General features: G+C 44.4%; 1 long non-coding RNA gene across 2 annotated transcripts in view; it reads right to left on the bottom strand.

The window, feature by feature from the left end:
- The window catches only part of LOC134433836 (uncharacterized), a 28,600-nt gene that overhangs the window by 560 nt on the left and 8,875 nt on the right, over positions 1 to 19,165 (bottom strand). For both annotated transcript variants that reach the window (XR_010031751.1, XR_010031752.1), the window contains exons 2-3: positions 8,770 to 8,844; positions 5,636 to 5,744 (exon numbers count right to left, since the gene is read on the bottom strand). This is a non-coding gene — a long non-coding RNA (uncharacterized LOC134433836). The remainder of the gene's footprint in view (positions 1 to 5,635; positions 5,745 to 8,769; positions 8,845 to 19,165) is intronic.

Raw genomic sequence — 19,165 nt, 5'->3', positions numbered from 1 at the left:
GGTTTGGGACCATCCTGAGGTGGCACCAAGGCGGTTGGGACCACCTTGAGGTGGATTTGGAGGTTGGGACCACCCTAAGGTGGCACCAGGAGGGTTTGGGACCAGCCTGAGGGACCTGAGGTGGCACCAAGCGGTTGGTGGAGTTGGGACCACCCTGAGGTGGCACCAAGGGGGTTGGGATCGTTCTGAGGTGGCACCAAGGGGGTTGGGATCGTTCTGAGGGACCTGAGGTGGATCTGGGTGGTTGTGATCACCCCGAGGTGGATCTGGGATCACCTTGAGGGATCTGAGGTGGCTTTGGGGGGGTTGAGATCTCCCTGAGGGACCTGAGCTGGATCTGGGATCATTCTGAGGGATCTGAGGTGGCACCAAGGGGGTTGGGACCACCCTGAGGTGGCACTAATGGGGGTTAGATCAACCTGAGGGATCTGAGGGGGCACCAAGGGGGTTGGGACCACCCTGAGGTGGATTTGGGATCACTCTGAAGAACCTGAGATGGATCTGGGAGTTGGGACCACACTGAGGGATCTGAGGTGGCTTTGGGGGTTGGGATCAACCTGAGGAATCTGAGGTGGGTTTGGGACCAGCCTGAGGGATCTGAGGTGGCTTGGGGTTTGGGATCACCCTGAGGTGGATTTGGGACCACCCTGAGGGATCTGAGGTGGCACCAAGGGGTTGGGACCATCCTGAGGTGGATTTGGGATCAGCTTGAGGGACCTGAGGTGGCACCGACGGGGTTGGGACCCCCTTGAGGGATCTGAGGTGGCACCAAGGGGTTGGGACCAGCCTGAGGTGGATTTGGGACCACCCTGAGGGATCTGAGGTGGCTTTGGGGGGTTGGGACCACCCTGAGGTGGCATCAAAGGGTTGGGACCAGCCTGAGGTGGATCTGGGACCACCTTGAGGGATCTGAGGGGGCACCAAGGGGTTGGGACCAGCCTGAGGTGGCTTTGGGACCCCCTAGAGGGATCTGAGGTGGCACCAAGGGGGTTGGGATCACCGTGAGGGATCTGAGGTGGCTTTGGGGGTCGGGACCACCCATCCTGAGGTGGCACCAAAGGGTTGGCATCAACCTGAGGGATCTGAGGTGGCACCAAGGGGTTGGGACCACCTTGAGGTGGATTTGGGATCACCCTGAGGGACCTGAGGTGGCTTTGGGGGTTTGGGATCACCCTGAGGTGGATTTGGGACCCCCTTGAGGGATCTGAGGTGGCACCAAGGGGATGGGACCACCTTGAGGTGGATTTGGGATCACCCTGAGGGACCTGAGGTGGATTTGGGGGGGTTGGCATCACCCTGAGGTGGCACCAAGGGGGTTGGGACCATCCTGAGGTGGATTTGGGATCACCTTGAGGGACCTGAGGTGGCACCGAGAGGGTTTGGGACGAGCCTGAGGTGGATTTGGGACCACCCTGAGGGATCTGAGGTGGCTTTGGGGGTTGGGACCACCTTGAGGTGGCACCAAGAGGGTTTGGGACCACCCTGAGGGACCTGAGGTGGCTTTGGGGGTTGGGACCACCCTGAGGTGGCACCAAGAGGGCTGGGATCACCCTGAGGTGGATTTGGAGAGTTGGAATCAATTCCCCCCCTAAAATTTGGGGGGAAAAGACCCAAATTTGGGGAAAAGGAGCAAAAATTCCATGAAAAGAGACAGAAATTCAGGGAAAAGGGGCAGAAATTTGGAGATAAGAGGTAGAATAAGGGGCAGAAAATTGGGGAAAAATCAGGAATTTGGAGAAAAGGGACAGAAATTTTGGGAAAAAGAAAAATTCAGGAAAAAATGGCAGAAGTTTGGGGAAAAGGAGGAGAATTTTGGGGGAAAAGGGCAGAAAAAGAGGGGAAAAATGAGAGGAACTTGGAAAAACTGGGCAGAAATTTGGGGAAAAGAGGCAGAAAATCAGGGGAAGGAGGTGGGAATTTGGGGAAAAAGGGGCACAAATGTGTGAGAAGGGTCAGGAATTTGGGATTTTTAGGGATTTTTAGGGATTTTTAGGGATTTTTGGGGTGCAGGTCCCTTGTAGGATACATTCTGTGAGAAGGGTCAGGAATTTGGGATTTTTAGGGATTTTTAGGGATTTTGATGGATTTTTGGGGTTCGGGTACCTTGTAGGATACATTCTGTGAGAAGGGTCAGGAATTTGGGATTTTTAGGGATTTTTATGGATTTTGATGGATTTTTGGGGTTTCAGGTACCTTGTAGGATACATTCTGTGAGAAGGGTCAGGAATTTGGGATTTTTATGGATTTTTATGGATTTTTGGGGTGCAGGTACCTTGTAGGATACATTCTGTGAGAAGGGTCAGGAATTAGGGATTTTTAGGGATTTTTATGGATTTTTGGGGTTTCAGGTACCTTGTAGGATACATTCTGTGAGAAGGGTCAGGAATTTGGGATTTTTAGAGATTTTTATGGATTTTATGGATTTTTATGGATTTTTGGGGTTCGGGTACCTTGTAGGATACATTCTGTGAGAAGGGTCAGGAATTTGGGATTTTTAGGGATTTTTAGGGATTTTTATGGATTTTTGTGGTGGAGGTACCTTGTAGGATACATTCTGCGAGAAGGATCAGGAATTTGGGAAAAGGGATTTTTATGGATTTTATGGATTTTTATGGATTTTTGGGGTGCAGTTACCTTGTAGGATACATTCTGTGAGAAGGGTCAGGAATTTGGGATTTTTAGGGATTTTTATGGATTTTTAGGGATTTTTATGGATTTTGGGGTTCAGGTACCTTGTAGGATACATTCTGTGAGAAGGGTCAGGAATTTGGGAAAAGGGATTTTAGGGATTTTTATGGATTTTTATGGATTTTATGGATTTTTATGGATTTTTGGGGTTCGGGTACCTTGTAGGATACATTCTGTGAGAAGGGTCAGGAATTTGGGATTTTTAGGGATTTTTAGGGATTTTTAGGGATTTTTGGGGTTCTGGTACCTTGTAGGATACATTCTGTGAGAAGGGTGAGGAATTTGGGATTTTTAGGGATTTTTATGGATTTTTGGGGTTCTGGTACCTTGTAGGATACATTCTGTGAGAAGGGTCAGGAATTTGGGATTTTTAGGGATTTTTATGGATTTTATGGGTTTTTGGGGTTTCAGGTACCTTGTAGGATACATTCTGTGAGAAGGGTCAGGAATTTGGGAAAAGGGATTTTTATGGATTTTTATGGATTTTTAGGGATTTTTATGGATTTTTGGGGTTCAGGTACCTTGTAGGATACATTCTGTGAGAAGGATCAGGAATTTGGGATTTTTAGGGATTTTTAGGGATTTTTATGGATTTTATGGATTTTGATGGATTTTTGGGGTGCAGGTACCCTTGTAGGATACATTCTGTGAGAAGGGTCAGGAATTTGGGATTTTTAGGGATTTTTATGGATTTTGATGGATTTTTGGGGTTCGGGTACCTTGTAGGATACATTCTGTGAGAAGGGTCAGGAATTTGGGATTTTTATGGATTTTTATGGATTTTTGGGGTTCGGGTACCTTGTAGGATACATTCTGTGAGAAGGGTCAGGAATTTGGGATTTTTAGGGATTTTTATGGATTTTTAGGGATTTTTGGGGTGCAGGTACCTTGTAGGATACATTCTGTGAGAAGGGTCAGGAATTTGGGATTTTTAGGGATTTTTAGGGATTTTGGGGTTTCAGGTACCTTGTAGGATACATTCTGTGAGAAGGGTCAGGAATTTGGGATTTTTAGGGATTTTTAGGGATTTTTATGGATTTCGGGGTTCAGGTACCTTGTAGGATACATTCTGTGAGAAGGGTCAGGAATTTGGGATTTTTAGGGATTTTTATGGATTTTTATGGATTTTTATGGATTTTTGGGGTTCAGGTACCTTGTAGGATACATTCTGTGAGAAGGGTCAGGAATTTGGGATTTTTATGGATTTTTAGGGATTTTTATGGATTTTTGGGGTGCCGGTACCTTGTAGGATACATTCTGTGAGAAGGGTGAGGAATTTGGGATTTTTAGGGATTTTTATGGATTTTTATGGATTTTTGGGGTTCGGGTACCTTGTAGGATACATTCTGTGAGAAGGGTCAGGAATTTGGGATTTTTAGGGATTTTTAGGGATTTTTATGGATTTTTATGGATTTTATGGATTTTTATGGATTTTTGGGGTGCAGGTACCTTGTAGGATACATTCTGTGAGAAGGGTCAGGAATTTGGGATTTTTATGGATTTTTAGGGATTTTAGGGATTTTTGGGGTTTCAGGTACCTTGTAGGATACATTCTGTGAGAAGGGTCAGGAATTTGGGATTTTTATGGATTTTATGGATTTTTATGGATTTTTGGGATGCAGGTACCTTGTAGGATACATTCTGTGAGAAGGGTCAGGAATTTGGGAAAAGGGATTTTTAGGGATTTTTATGGATTTTTGGGGTGCAGGTCCCTTGTAGGATACATTTTCTTTGTGAGAAGGGTCAGGAATTTGGAATTTTTAGGGATTTTTATGGATTTTTAGGGATTTTTATGGATTTTTGGGGTGCAGGTACCTTGTAGGATACATTCTGTGAGGAGGGTCAGGATTTGGGAAAAGGGATTTTTAGGGATTTTTAGGGATTTTTAGGGATTTTTGGGGTTCGGGTACCTTGTAGGATACATTCTGTGAGAAGGGTCAGGAATTTGGGAAAAGGGATTTTTAGGGATTTTTAGGGATTTTTAGGGATTTTTGGGGTGCAGGTCCCTTGTAGGATACATTCTGTGAGAAGGGTCAGGAATTTGGGATTTTTAGGGATTTTTATGGATTTTTAGGGATTTTTGGGGTGCAGGTCCCTTGTAGGATACATTCTGTGAGAAGGGTCAGGAATTTGGGATTTTTAGAGATTTTTATGGATTTTATGGATTTTTATGGATTTTTGGGGTTCGGGTACCTTGTAGGATACATTCTGTGAGAAGGTCAGGAATTTGGGATTTTTAGGGATTTTTATGGATTTTTATGGATTTTTGGGGTGCCGGTACCTTGTAGGATACATTCTGTGAGAAGGGTCAGGAATTTGGGATTTTTAGGGATTTTTATGGATTTTTATGGATTTTATGGATTTTTGGGGTGCAGGTACCTTGTAGGATACATTCTGTGAGAAGGGTCAGGAATTTGGGATTTTTAGGGATTTTTAGGGATTTTTGTGGTGGAGGTACCTTGTAGGATACATTCTGTGAGAAGGGTCAGGAATTTGGGATTTTTATGGATTTTTATGGATTTTTGGGGTGCAGGTCCCTTGTAGGATACATTCTGTGAGAAGGGTCAGGAATTTGGGATTTTTATGGATTTTGATGGATTTTTGGGGTGCAGGTACCTTGTAGGATACATTCTGTGAGAAGGGTCAGGAATTTGAGATTTTTAGGGATTTTTAGGGATTTTAGGGATTTTTGGGGTTCGGGTACCTTGTAGGATACATTCTGTGAGAAGGGTCAGGAATTTTTAGGGATTTTTATGGATTTTTATGGATTTTTGGGGTGCAGGTACCTTGTAGGATACATTCTGTGAGAAGGGTCAGGAATTTTTTAGGGATTTTTATGGATTTTTAGGGATTTTTGGGGTTCAGGTACCTTGTAGGATACATTCTGTGAGAAGGGTCAGGAATTTGGGATTTTTAGGGATTTTATGGATTTTTAGGGTGCAGGTACCTTGTAGGATACATTGCCATGGAAGGGGATCCCAAATCCGCCGCGCACTCAGAGCTCGCTCGGCCTGGCCATGGATCCTGCCCCGGGCACGGCGCCGCCTCTCCCGACTCTGAGGGGAAAAATCAGGAATTTAATGGGAAAATTCTGATGCAAAAATAAAAATCTTGAGGGAAAAAAATCCCCAAAATTGGGGGTTTTCCACTTTTTTTCCTCCATTTTTCCAGCCCCAAATCCACATTTCCAGGAGGGATTTGTGGCGCCTCCACTTCCAACTCTGAGGGGAAAATCCAGAAATTTCCACCCAAAATCCACAAAATGGGAAAATTCTGATGCAAAAATAAAAATATTGGGGAAAAAAATCCCCAAAATTTGGGTTTTTCCACTTTTTTCCTCCATTTTTCAGCCCCAAATCCGCGTTTCCAGGAAGGATTTTTGGCACCTCCACTCCCGACTCTGAGGGGAAAATCCAGAATTTCCCGACTCCAGATCCTGACTCTGAGGGGAAAATCCAGAAATTTCCACCCAAAATCCACAAAATGGGAAAATTCTGATGCAAAAATAAAAATATTGGGGAAAAAAATCCCCAAAATTTGGGGTTTTTCCACTTTTTTCCTCCATTTTTCAGCCCCAAATCCACATTTCCAGGAGGGATTTGTGGCGCCTCCACTTCCAACTCTGAGGGGAAAATCCAGAAATTTCCACCCAAAATCCACAAAATGGGAAAATTCTGATGCAAAAATAAAAATATTGGGGAAAAAAATCCCCAAAATTTGGGGTTTTTTCCACTTTTTTCCTCCATTTTTCAGCCCCAAATTCACATTTCCAGGAGGGGATTTGTGGCACCTCCACTCCCGACTCTGAGGGGAAAGTCCAGAAATTTCCTGACTCCAGATCCCAACTCTGAGGGGAAAATTCAGGAATTTCCACCCAAAATCCACAAAATGGGAAAATTCTGATGGAAAAATAAAAATCTTGGGGGAAAAAACCCCAAAATTTGGGGGTTTTTCACTTTTTTCCTCCATTTTTCAGCCCCAAATTCACATTTCCAGGAGGGATTTGTGGCACCTCCACTCCCAACTCTGAGGGGAAAATCCAGAAATTTCCACCCAAAATCCACAAAATGGGAAAATTCTGATGCAAAAATTAAAATTTGGATGAAAAAATCTCCAAAATCTGGGGGTTTTTCACTTTTTTCCTCCATTTTTCAGCCCCAATTCACATTTCCAGGAGGGATTTGTGGCACCTCCACTCCCAACTCTGAGGGGAAAATCCAGAAATTTCCCGACTCCAGATCCCAACTCTGAGGGGAAAATTCAGGAATTTCCACCCAAAATCCACAAAATGGGAAAATTCTGATGGAAAAATAAAAATCTTGGGGAAAAAAACCCAAAATTTGGGGGTTTTTTCACTTTTTTCCTCCATTTTTGAGCCCCAAATCTGCATTTCCAGAAAGGATTTGTGGCACCTCCATTCCAACTCTGAGGAGAAAATCCAGAAATTTCCCGACTCCAGATCCCAACTCTGAGGGGAAAATTCAGGAATTTCCACCCAAAATCCACAAAATGGGAAAATTCTGATGCAAAAATAAAAATATTGGGGAAAAAAATCCCCAAAATTGGGGTTTTTCCACTTTTTTCCTCCATTTTTCAGCCCCAAATTCACATTTCCAGGAGGGATTTGTGGCGCCTCCACTCCCGACTCTGGAGGGGAAAATCCAGAAATTTCCCGACTCCAGATCCTGACTCTGAGGGGAAAATTCAGGAATTTCCACCCAAAATCCACAAAATGGGAAAATTCTGATGCAAAAATAAAAATCTGAGGGAAAAAAATCCCCAAAATTTGGGGGTTTTCCACTTTTTTTCCTCCATTTTTCAGACCCCAAATCCGCATTCCCAGGAAGGATTTGTGGCACCTCCATTCCAACTCTGAGGAGAAAATCCAGAAATTTCCACCCAAAATCCACAAAATGGGAAAATTCTGATGGAAAAATAAAAATCTTGGGGAAAAAAATCCTCCAAATTTGGGGTTTTTTCACTTTCCCCCCCCATTTTTTCAGCCCCAAATTCACATTTCCAGAAAGGATTTCTGCTCCAGATCCAAACTCTGAGGGGAAAATTCAGGAATTTCCCCCCAAAATCCTGGAAATCCACCCTGGGGTTATTGGGAGCCACAAAAATCAGGAAATTTCTCTGGAAAAATGAGATTTTGGCACCAAAATTTGGATTTTGCCCCATTTTTCCTCCTTTTTTTCAGCCCCAAATCCGCATTTCCACAAAGGATTTGTGGCGCCTCCACTCCTGACTCTGAGGGGAAAAATCAGGAATTTCCACCCAAAATCCTGGAAATCCACCCTGGGGTTATTGGGATCCCAAAAAATGGGAGAATCCCATGGAAAAATGGAATTTTGGCACCACAATTTGGGATTTTCCTGGGTTTTTTTCCCTTTGTTCCAGTTCCCCAACCCCCAAAATTGGGAGATTCCGATGCAAAAATGGGATTTTGGCACCAACATTTGGGATTTTTTCCCTTTTTTTCCCCATTTTTCCAGTCCCCAACCCGAAGAAATTGGGAGAAGGACACAGAAACATAAGATTTTGACACCAAAATTTGAATTTTTTCCCTTTTTCCCATTCTTCCAGCCCCAAACCCCCAAAAATGGGGAGAATCCGACAGAAAAACTGGATTTTGCACCAAAATTTGAGTTTTTCTTGGTTTTTTTTTCCATTTTCCCCCCATTTTTCCAGTTCCGAGCCCCCCCAAAAATGGGAGAATTCTACAGAAAAATGAGATTTTGGAACCAAAATTTGAATTTTAATATTTTTTTATTATTTTTCCAGTCCTCAACCCAAAAATTTGGGAGAATCTGATAGAAAAATGAGATTTTGGCACTAAAATTTGGGGTTTTCCCCATTTTTCTAGTTCCCAACTCAAAAAATTGGGAAGAATCCAATGGAAAAATCAGATTTTAGCACAAAAATTTGGATTTTTATCTTTTTTATTTCTATTGTTCCACTTCGCAACTCCAAGAAATTGGGAAAAACACACAGAAAAATGGGATTTTGGCAGCAAAATTTGGATTTTTCCCGTTTTTCCCCCCCATTTTTTCCCCAGAAATGCAGAAAATCTGAGCTCACCTGAGTTCCAGCTCCCTCCCAGCTGCGGCTCCTCAGCCCCGGAGCTTCATCTTCCACCTCACGCTGCAAAAAGCTCTGGAAAAAAAAGGAAATTTCCATGAATTCCAAATTCCAGAGCAAAATTTCCCAATTTCAGCTCAAAATTCTGAATTTTCGCCACAACATTTTCAATTCCAGGCTCAAAATTCCAATTTCTGTCCCTAAAATTCCCATTGCGGCCCCTAAAATTTTCAAGTTCAGTCTTGAAATTCTCAATTCTGGCCTCAAAATTTGCAATTCCCACCCCAAATGCCAGCACCAAAATTCCCAATTCCATCCCAAAATTCTCCCTAAAAATGCCTCAAAATTCCAAATTCCAGCCCCAAAAAAATCAATTTCGGTCCCAAAATTCCAAATTTTCGGCCCTCAAATCCAATTCTGTCCCGAAAATTCCCAATTTCAGCTTCAAAATCTCCAATTTCACCCCAAATTTCTCAATTCCAGAATCCAAAATCCCCAATTTTACAATTTTAGCCCCAAAATTCTCAATTTTAGCCCCAAAATTCCCAATTCCAGCATCCAAAATTCTGAATTTCAGAACGCAAAATTCCCAATTTAAGAACGCAAAATTCCCAATTCCAGCCCCAAATTCCCAATTTTAGCCCCAAGTCCAAGCCCAGGGATGGCAAAAAAGGAGGAAATTCCCCAAATCCGACTCCAGAAATCCAAAATTCCCAAATTTCCCCAAATGCAGGAATTTTCCCTTGGAATTACCCACATTTTCAGAATTTGGGATTAAAAATTCCCATGTTTTTTCCTCCAGCTCCTTAAAAAACCCCAAAATTTTAGGAATTATCCTTAAAAAACCCAAAAATTTGGGAATTAAATCGTTAAATGACCCCAAAATGTTGGGAATGATCCTCAAACTTTGGGATTGTTTCTAAAAAAACCCCAAAATTTGGGAATAATCCTTGAATGACCCCAAAGGTTGGGAATTTATCCTCAAATAACCCCAAATTTGGGGAATTGAGGCTGAAAAATCCCAAAACTCTGACAGAAAATCCCCAAACAGCCCCAGAATTCCACAAGTGAGGCTCAAACAGCCCCAAAAACTGGAAAGAACCCCAAAATTGCCCCCAAAATTCAGAATATTCCCCCAAATCTCCCAAACTTTGGGAAATAAACCTAAAATCACCCCTAAATTCAGAAAACGACCCCAAAATCAGCCCCAAAATTCAGAATATTCCCCAAAATCCCCCAAACGTTGGGGAAGAATCTCCAAAACTTTGAGAAATGATCCCAAAACTTTGGAAAATGATCCCAAATTCCCCAAACTTTGGGGACACAATCCCAAAAATCCCCCAAACTTTGGGAAAGAATCCCAAAATCACCCCAAAATTCAGAAAATTAAGTCTAAAATTCCCCAAACTTTGGGAAAAGATCCTAAAATCACCCCAAAATTCAGAATATTCCCCAAAATCCCCCAAACTTTGGGGAACAATCCTAAAATCACTCAAAAATTCAGAAAACGACCCCAAAATCAGCCCCAAAATTCAGAAAATGACCCCAAAATCCCCAAACTTTGGAAAACAATCCCAAAAATCCCCCAAACTTTGAGAAACACCCTAAAATCACCCCAAAATTCAGAAAACGACCCCAAAATCAGCCCCCAAAATTCAGAATATTCCCCCAAATCCCCCAAACTTTGGAAAAGATCCCAAAATCACCCTAAAATTTAGAAAATTAAGTCTAAACTCCCCCCAAACTTTGGGAAACAACCCTAAAATCACCCCAAATTCAGAAAACTACTCCAAAATCAGCCCCAAAATTCAGAATATTCAGTCTAAAATCCCCCAAACTTTGGAAATAAACCTAAAATCACCCCCAAATTCAGAAAACGACCCAAAATCACCCCCAAAATTCAGAATATTCCCCCAAATCCCCCAAACTTTGGGGAAGAATCTCCAAAACTTTGAGAAATGATCCCAAATCCCACCAAACTTTGGGAAGCAAACCCCAAAAATTCTCAACTTTGGGAAAAGATCCCAAAATTGTCCCCAAAATTCAGAAAATGACCGCAAAATCCCCCAAACTTTGGGAAACAATCCTAAAATCATCCCCAAAATTCAGAAAATGACCTCAAAATCACCCCAAAATTCAGAAAATTACCCCAAATCCCCCAAACTTTGGGAAATAAACCTAAAATCACCCCAAATTCAAAAAAACGACCCAAAATCAGCCCCAAAATTCAGAATATTCCCCCAAATCCCCCAAACTTGGGAAATAAACCTAAAATCACCCCCAAATTCAGAAAATGACCCAAAATCACCCCCAAAATTCAGAAAATTGAGTCCAAAATCCCCCAAACTTTGGGAAAGAATCCCAAAATCAGCCCCAAAATTCAGAAAACGACCCCAAAATCAGCCCCAAAATTCAGAAAATTCCCCCAAATCCCCAAACTTTGGGAGATGCTGCCCCAAACCCAAAGCTCCCCAAACCCCAAAGCTCAGCCGCAGCCCAGGCTCATTAAGGGTTAATTAGCAGCTCATTAAGGGTTAATCAGCAGCTCATTAACGTCGGTTCACCCAGCCCCAGGGAATTCCCTCAGTTCCAATTCCCAGCCCAAAACCTCTGAAATTCATTCAAATTCCAAATTCCCAGCCCAAAATACCCAGAAATTCCTTCAGGGGGAAATTCCAACACCAAAACCTCAGGAACTCCCTCAGGTTCCAATTCCCATCCTAAAATATCTGAAATTCCTTCAGATTCCAAATTCCCAGCCCAAAATATCCAGGAATTCCCTCTGGTTCCCAATTCTATCCCAAAATACCCAGAAATTCCTCAGGTTGGAAATTCCAACCCCAAAACCTCGGGAATTCTTTTAGGTTCCCAAATCCCATCCCAAAACCTTGGGAATTCCCTCAAGCTGAAAATTCCCAGCCCCAAAACCTCGGGATTTCTCTGGTTTCCAATTCCCAGCCCAAAATATCCAGGAATTCCCTCAGGCTGGAAATTCCAACCCCAAAACCTCAAGAATTCTCTCAGGTTCCCAATTCCCAACCTTAAAACCTTGAATTCCTTCAGATTCCAATTCCCATCACAAAATATCCAGCAATTCCCTCAGGTTCCAATTCCCATCCAAAAAAACCCCTGGGAACTCCCCAGCTGGAAATTCCAACCCCAAAACCACCAGGAATTCCCTCAGATTCCAATTCCCACCCAAAACATCCAACAATTCCCTCAGATCCCAAATTTCCATTCCAAAATTCCCAGGAATTCCCTCAGGTTGGAAATTCCCATCCCAAAACCTCAGGAATTCCTCAGTTCCCAATTCCCATCCCAAAACCTCTGAAATTCCTTCAGATTCCAAATTCCCAGCCCAAAATATCCAGGAATTCCTTCAGGGTGGAAATTCCAACACCAAAACCTTGGGAATTCTTTTAGGTTCCCAATTCCCAGCCCAAACTTTGGGAATTCCCTCAGGCTGGAAATTCCAACCCCAAAACCTCGGGAATTCCCTCAGGTTGCCAATTCCCACCCTAAAATATCTGAAATTCCTTCAGATTCCAAATTCCCAGCCCAAAACATCCAGGAATTCCCTCTGATTCCAAATTCCCAGCCCCAAACTTTGGAATTCCCTCAGGCTGGAAATTCCATCCCAAAATATCCAGGAATTTCTTCAGAGTCCCAATTCCCACCCATAAAACCTCAGCAATTCCCTCAGATTCCAAATTCCACCTCAAAACTTCAGGAATTGCCTCAAGCTGGAAATTCCCACCCCAAAATATCCAAAAATTCCCTCAGGTTCCAAATTCCCAGCCCAAAACCTCAGCAATTCCTCAGGATGGGAATTCCAACCCAAACCTCAGGAATTCCCTCAGGTTCTAAATTCTCATCCTAAAACATCCAAGAATTCCCTCAGGTTCCCAATTCCCATTCTAAAATACCCTGGAATTCCCTCAGGCTGAAATTCAACCCCAAAACCTCAGGAATTCCCTCAGGCTCCCAATTCCATCCTAAAATATCTGAAATTCCTTCATATTCCAAATTTCCATCCCAAAACACCAGCAATTCCCTGAGGCTGGAAATTCCAACCCCAAAATCTCCAGGGCTTCCCTCAGGTTGCAAATTCCCAGCCCAAAACCTCAGGAATTCCCTCCAGCTTGAAAATCCAACCCTAAAACCTCAGGAATTCCCTCAGGCTGGAAATTCCAATGCCAAAACCTTGGGAATTCCCTCAGGTTCCCAATTCCCATCCTAAAATATCTGGGAATTCCTTCAGGCTGGAAATTTCAACCCCAAAACCTTGGGAATTCCCTGGGTTGTCAACTCCTATCCCAAAACTCCGGGAATTCCTTCAGGTTCCAGATTCCAACCCCAAAATATCCAGGAATTCCCTCAGGTTCCCAATTCCCAGCCAAAACTTAGGAAACGCCCTCAAGCAAGAAATTCCTACAGCAAAACACCCAGGAACTGCCTCAGATTCCAAATTTCCATCCCAAAACACCCAGGAACTGCCCCAGATTCCAAATTTCCATCCCAAAACACCCAGGAATTCCCTCAGATTCCAAATTTCCATCCAAAACACCCAGGAATTCCCTCAGATTCCAAATTTCCATCCCAAAACACCAGGAACTGCCCAGATTCCAAATTTCCATCCCAAAACACCCAGGAATTCCTCAGATTCCAAATTTCCATCCAAAACCTCAGGAATTCCCTCAGGTTGGAAATTCCAACCCAAAACCTTGGGAATTCTTTTAGGTTCCCAATTCCCAGCCCAAAACTTTGGAATTCCCTCAGGCTGAAAATTCCAATCCCAAAAGCTCAGCAATTCCCTCAGGTTTTAAATTCTCATCCCAAAACATCCAGGAATTCCTCAGGTTCCAAATTCCCATCCTAAAATACCCAGGAATTGCCTCAGGCTGGAAATTCCAACCCCAAAACCTCAGGAATTCCTTCAAGCTCCCAATTCCCAGCCCAAAAAACTCTGGGAGTTCCCTCAGGGTGGAAATTCCCATCCCAAAACTTCAGGAATTCCCTCAGGTTCTAAATTCTCATCCTAAAACATCCAAGAATTCCCTCAGGTTCCCAATTTCCACCCAAAACCTCAGGAATTCCCTCAGGCTGGAAATTCCAACCCCAGAACCTCAGCAATTCCCTCAGTGTCCCAATTCCCAGCCCCAAACTTTGGGAATTCCCTCAGGCGGGAAATTTCCAGCCCAAAACCCTCAGGAATTCCTTCAGGTTCTCAATTTCCATCCCAAAAAGAACTGGGAATTCCCTCAGGCTGGAAATTCCAATCTCAAAACCTCAGAATTCCTTCAGGTTCCCCAATTCCCAGCCCCAAAATATCCAGAAATTATCTCAAAACCTCAGGAATTCCTTCAGGTTCCCAATTCCCAGCCCAAAATATCCAGAAATTCCCTCAGGTTGGAAATTCCAACCCCAAAACCTTGGGAATTCCCTCAGGCTGGAAATTCCCAGCCCTAAACCTCAGCAATTCCCTCAGGTTCCAAATTCCCAGCACAAAAAACCTGGGAATTCCCTCGGGCTGGAAATTCCCGTCCCAACACACCCAGGAATTCCCTCAGATCCCAATTCCCATTTGAAAAACCAAAAAAAATCCCTCAGGGTCCCCAAAATCCCTGAGACACCCTCAAGCTCCCAGTTCCTACCCAAATAAACCCAGGAATTCCTTCCTGTTCCTAATTCTGATCCCAAAACATCCAGGAATTCCCTCAGGCCCCAATTCCCCTTCCAAAACGTTCAGGAATGATTTCAGTGACTCCCCTGTCACCCCAAAACACCCAGGAATTCCCTCAGTGTTCACTCCTCATCCAAAATAAACCAGGAATTCCCTCAGAGTCCCATTCCATCCCAAATAAACCAGGAATTCCCTCAGTGTTTGAATCCCACCCTAAAACACCCAGGAATTCCCTCAGAGTTCCATTCCCACCCCAAAACATCCAGGAATTCCCTCAGGCTCCCAATTCCCACCCTAAAACATCCAGGAATATTTACAGTGACTCCCCTGTCACCCCAAAACATCCAGGAATTCCCTCAGAGTCCCATTCCCACCCCAAATAAACCAAGGAATTCCTCAGTGTTCACTCCTCATCCCAAAACAATCAGGAATTCCCTCAGTGTCCCATCCCCGTCCTAAAACATCCAGGAATTCCCTCAGAGTTCCACTCTCATCCAAAATAAACCAGGAATTCCCTCAGTGTTCACTCCTCAACCCAAAACAATCAGGAATTCCCTCAGTGTCCCATTCCCACCCCAAAACATTCAGGAATTCCCTCAGAGTTCCATTCCCACCCCAAATAAACCAGGAATTCCCTCAGGCTCCCAATTCCCACCCTAAAACATCCAGGAATATTTACAGTGACTCCCCTGTCACCCCAAAACATTCAGGAATTCCTCAGGCCCCCAATTCCCACCCCAAATAAACCAGGAATTCCCTCAGAATCCATTCTCACCCCCCAAATAAACCTGGAATTCCCTCAGAGTCCCATTCCCATCCTAAAACATCCAGGAATTCCCTCAGAGTCCCATTCCCATCCCAAATAAACCAGGATTTCCCTCAGATCCAAATTCCCACCCTAAAACATCCAGGAATATTTACAGTGACTCCCTGTCACCCCAAAACATTCAGGAATTCCCTCAGGCCCCCAATTCCCACCCCAAATAAACCTGGATTTCCCTCAGAATCCCATTCTCACCCCCCAAATAACCTGGAATTCCCTCAGGCTCCCAATTCCCATCCTAAAACATCCAGGAATTCCCTCAGATCCCAATTCCCATCCCAAATAAACCAGGATTTCCCTCAGGCTCCCAATTCCCACCCTAAAACATCCAGGAATATTTACAGTGACTCCCTGTCACCCCAAAACATCCAGGAATTCCCTCAGTGTTCACTCCTCATTCCAAAACATTCAGGAATTCCCTCAGTGTTCACTCCTCATCCAAAATAAACCAGGAATTCCCTCAGAGTTCCATTCCACCCCAAATAAACCAGGATTTCCCTCAGATCCAAATTCCCATCCTAAAACATCCAGGAATATTTACAGTGACTCCCCTGTCACCCCAAAACATTCAGGAATTCCCTCAGTGTTCCATTCCCACCCCAAAACATTCAGGAATTCCCTCAGAGTTCCATTCCCATCCAAATAAACCAGGAATTCCCTCAGTGTCCCATTCCCACCCCAAATAAACCAGGAATTCCCTCAGGCTCCCAATTCCCACCCCAGAACATCCAGGAATATTTACAGTGACTCCCTGTCACCCCAAAACATCCAGGAATTCCCTCAAGCCCCCAGTTCCCGTTCCAAAACGCTCAGGAATAATTTCAGTGACTCCCAGTCACCCCAAATAAACCAGGAATTCCCTCAGAGTCCCACTCCCACCCCAAATAAACCAGGAATTCCCTCAGTGTTTGAATCCCACCCTAAAACATCCAGGAATTCCCTCAGAGTCCCATTCCCACCCCAAAACATCCAGGAATTCCTCAGGCTCCCAATTCCCACCCTAAAACATCCAGGAATATTTACAGTGACTCCCCTGTCACCCCAAAACTTTCAGGAATTCCCTCAGTGTTCACTCCTCATCCAAAACAATCAGGAATTACCTCAGAGTCCCATTCCCATCCCAAATAAACCAGGAATTCCCTCAGGCTCCCAATTCCCACCCTAAAACATCCAGGAATATTTACAATGACTCCCTGTCACCCCAAAACTTTCAGGAATTCCTCAGAGTTCACTCCTGAACCCAAAACAATCAGGAATTCCCTCAGAGTTCCATTCCCATCCCAAATAAACCAGGATTTCCCTCAGGCTCCCAATTCCCATCCTAAAACATCCAGGAATATTTACAGTGACTCCCCTGTCACCCCAAAACATTCAGGAATTCCCTCAGTGGTTCACTCCTCATCCAAAATAAACCAGGAATTCCCTCAGAGTTCCATTCCCACCCCAAATAAACCAGGATTTCCCTCAGATCCAAATTCCCACCCTAAAACATCCAGGAATATTTACAGTGACTCCTCTGTCACCCCAAAACATTCAGGAATTCCCTCAGGCCCCCAATTCCCACCCCAAATAAACCTGGAATTCCCTCAGAATCCCATTCTCACCCCCCCAAATAACCTGGAATTCCCTCAGAGTCCCATTCCCATCCTAAAACATCCAGGAATTCCTCAGAGTCCCATTCCCATCCCAAATAAACCAGGATTTCCCTCAGGCTCCCAATTCCCACCCTAAAACATCCAGGAATATTTACAGTGACTCCCCTGTCACCCCAAAACATTCAGGAATTCCCTCAGAGTTCACTCCTCAGCCCAAAACATCCAGGAATTCCCTCAGTGGTTCATCACCATCCCAAAACATCCAACAATTCCCTCAGCATTCACTCCTGTCCCAAACCATCCAGGAATTCCCTCACTGGTCACTCTTCATATTAAAAACACCAATAATTCCCTCAGTGTCCCATTCCCATCCCAAAACATCCAGGAATTCCCTTGCTGTTCACTCCTCACCCCAAAAATCCTGGGAATTCCCTCAGTGTCCCATTCCCATCCCAAAACATCCAGGAATTCCCTCAGTGTTCTCTCTTCACCCCAAAACATCCAGCAACCCCCTCAGAGTTCACTCCTCATCCCAAAACATCCATGAATCCCCTCAGGGTTCACTCTTCATCCCAAAAAATCCAGGAATTCTCTCAGTGTTCCATTCCCACCCCAAAACATCCAGGAATTCTCCCAGTGTTCACTCCTCACCCCAAAACATCCAGGAATCCCCTCAGTGTTCCATTCCCATCCCAAAACATCCAACAATTCCCTCAGCATTCACTCCTGTCCCAAACCATCCAGGAATTCCCTCCCTGGTCACTCTTCATATTAAAAATTCCAATAATTCCCTCAGTGTCCTCGTCCCACCCAAAATTAAGGAACTTCCTCAGTGTTCACTCCTCACCCAAACCATCCAGGAATTCCCTCAGTGTCCCATTCCCATCCTGTAACACCCAGCAATTCCTCAGTGCCTCATTTCCACCCCAAAACACCCAGGATTTTCCTCAGGCTCCCAATTCCCACCCAAAGCACCCAGGAATTGCCTCAGCGTTCCATTCCCATCCCCCAGATAACCAGGAATCCCCTCAGTGTTCACTCCTCACCCCAAAACATCCAGGAATCTCCTCAGTGTTCTGCTCCCATCCCAAAACATCCAGGAATTCCCTCAGTGTCCCATTCCCATCCCAAAACATCCAGGAATTCCCTCAGTGTTCACTGCTCACCCCAAAACATCCAGAAATTCCCTCAGTGTTCACTTCTCACCCCAAAACATCCAGCAATTCCCTCAGAGTTCACTCCTCACCCCAAAACATCCAGCAATTCCTCAGTGCCCCATTACCATCCCAAAACATCCAGGAATTCCATCAGTGTTCACTCCTCATCCCAAAACATCCACGAATCCCCTCAGTGTTCTCTCTTCATCCCAAAACATCCAGCAATTCTCTCAGTGTCCCACTCCCACCCCAAAACATCCAGGAATCCCCTCAGTGTTTGAATCCCACCCTAAAACATCCAGCAATTCCCTCAGTGTCCCATTCCCATCCCAAAATATCCAGCAATTCCTCAGTGTTCACTCCTCACCCCAAAACACCCAGGAATTTCCTCAGTGCCCCCTTCCCATCCCAAAAAAACCCTAACAATTCCTCAGCATTCACTCCTTGTCCCAAACCATCCAGGAATTCCCTCCCTGGTCACTCTTCATATTAAAAACACCAATAATTCCCTCAGTGTCCCATTCCATCCCAAAACATCCAGGAATCCCCTCAGTGTTCTCTCTTCACCCCAAAACATCCAGCAACCCCCTCAGTGTTCACTCCTCATCCCAAAACATCCATGAATCCCCTCAGGGTTCTCTCTTCATCCCAAAAAATCCAGGAATTCTCTCAGTGTCCCATTCCCACCCCAAAACATCCAGGAATTCTCCCAGCATTCACTCCTCACCCCAAAACATCCAGAAATTCCCTCAGTGCCCCATTACCATCCCAAAACATCCAGCAATTCCCTCAGTGTTCACTCCTCACCCCAAAACATCCAGGAATCCCCTCAGTGTTCCATTCCCATCCAAAACATCCAGGAATTCCCTCAGCATTCACTCCTTGTCCCAAACCATCCAGGAATTCCCTCCCTGGTCACTCTTCATATTAAAAACACCAATAATTCCCTCAGTGTCCTCTTCCCACCCCAAACCATCCAGGAATTCCCTCAGTGTTCCATTCTCACCCCAAACCATCCAGGAATTCCCTTGGCGTTCACTCCTCACCCCAAACCATCCAGGAATTCCCTCCCTGGTCACTCTTCATATTAAAAACACCAATAATTCCCTCACTGTCCTCTTCCCACCCCAAAACATCC

This window comes from Melospiza melodia, unplaced genomic scaffold, assembly GCF_035770615.1.
Source record: "Melospiza melodia melodia isolate bMelMel2 unplaced genomic scaffold, bMelMel2.pri scaffold_276, whole genome shotgun sequence".
Taxonomy (NCBI): domain Eukaryota; kingdom Metazoa; phylum Chordata; class Aves; order Passeriformes; family Passerellidae; genus Melospiza; species Melospiza melodia.
This window is presented reverse-complemented; position numbering and strand designations above follow the sequence as displayed.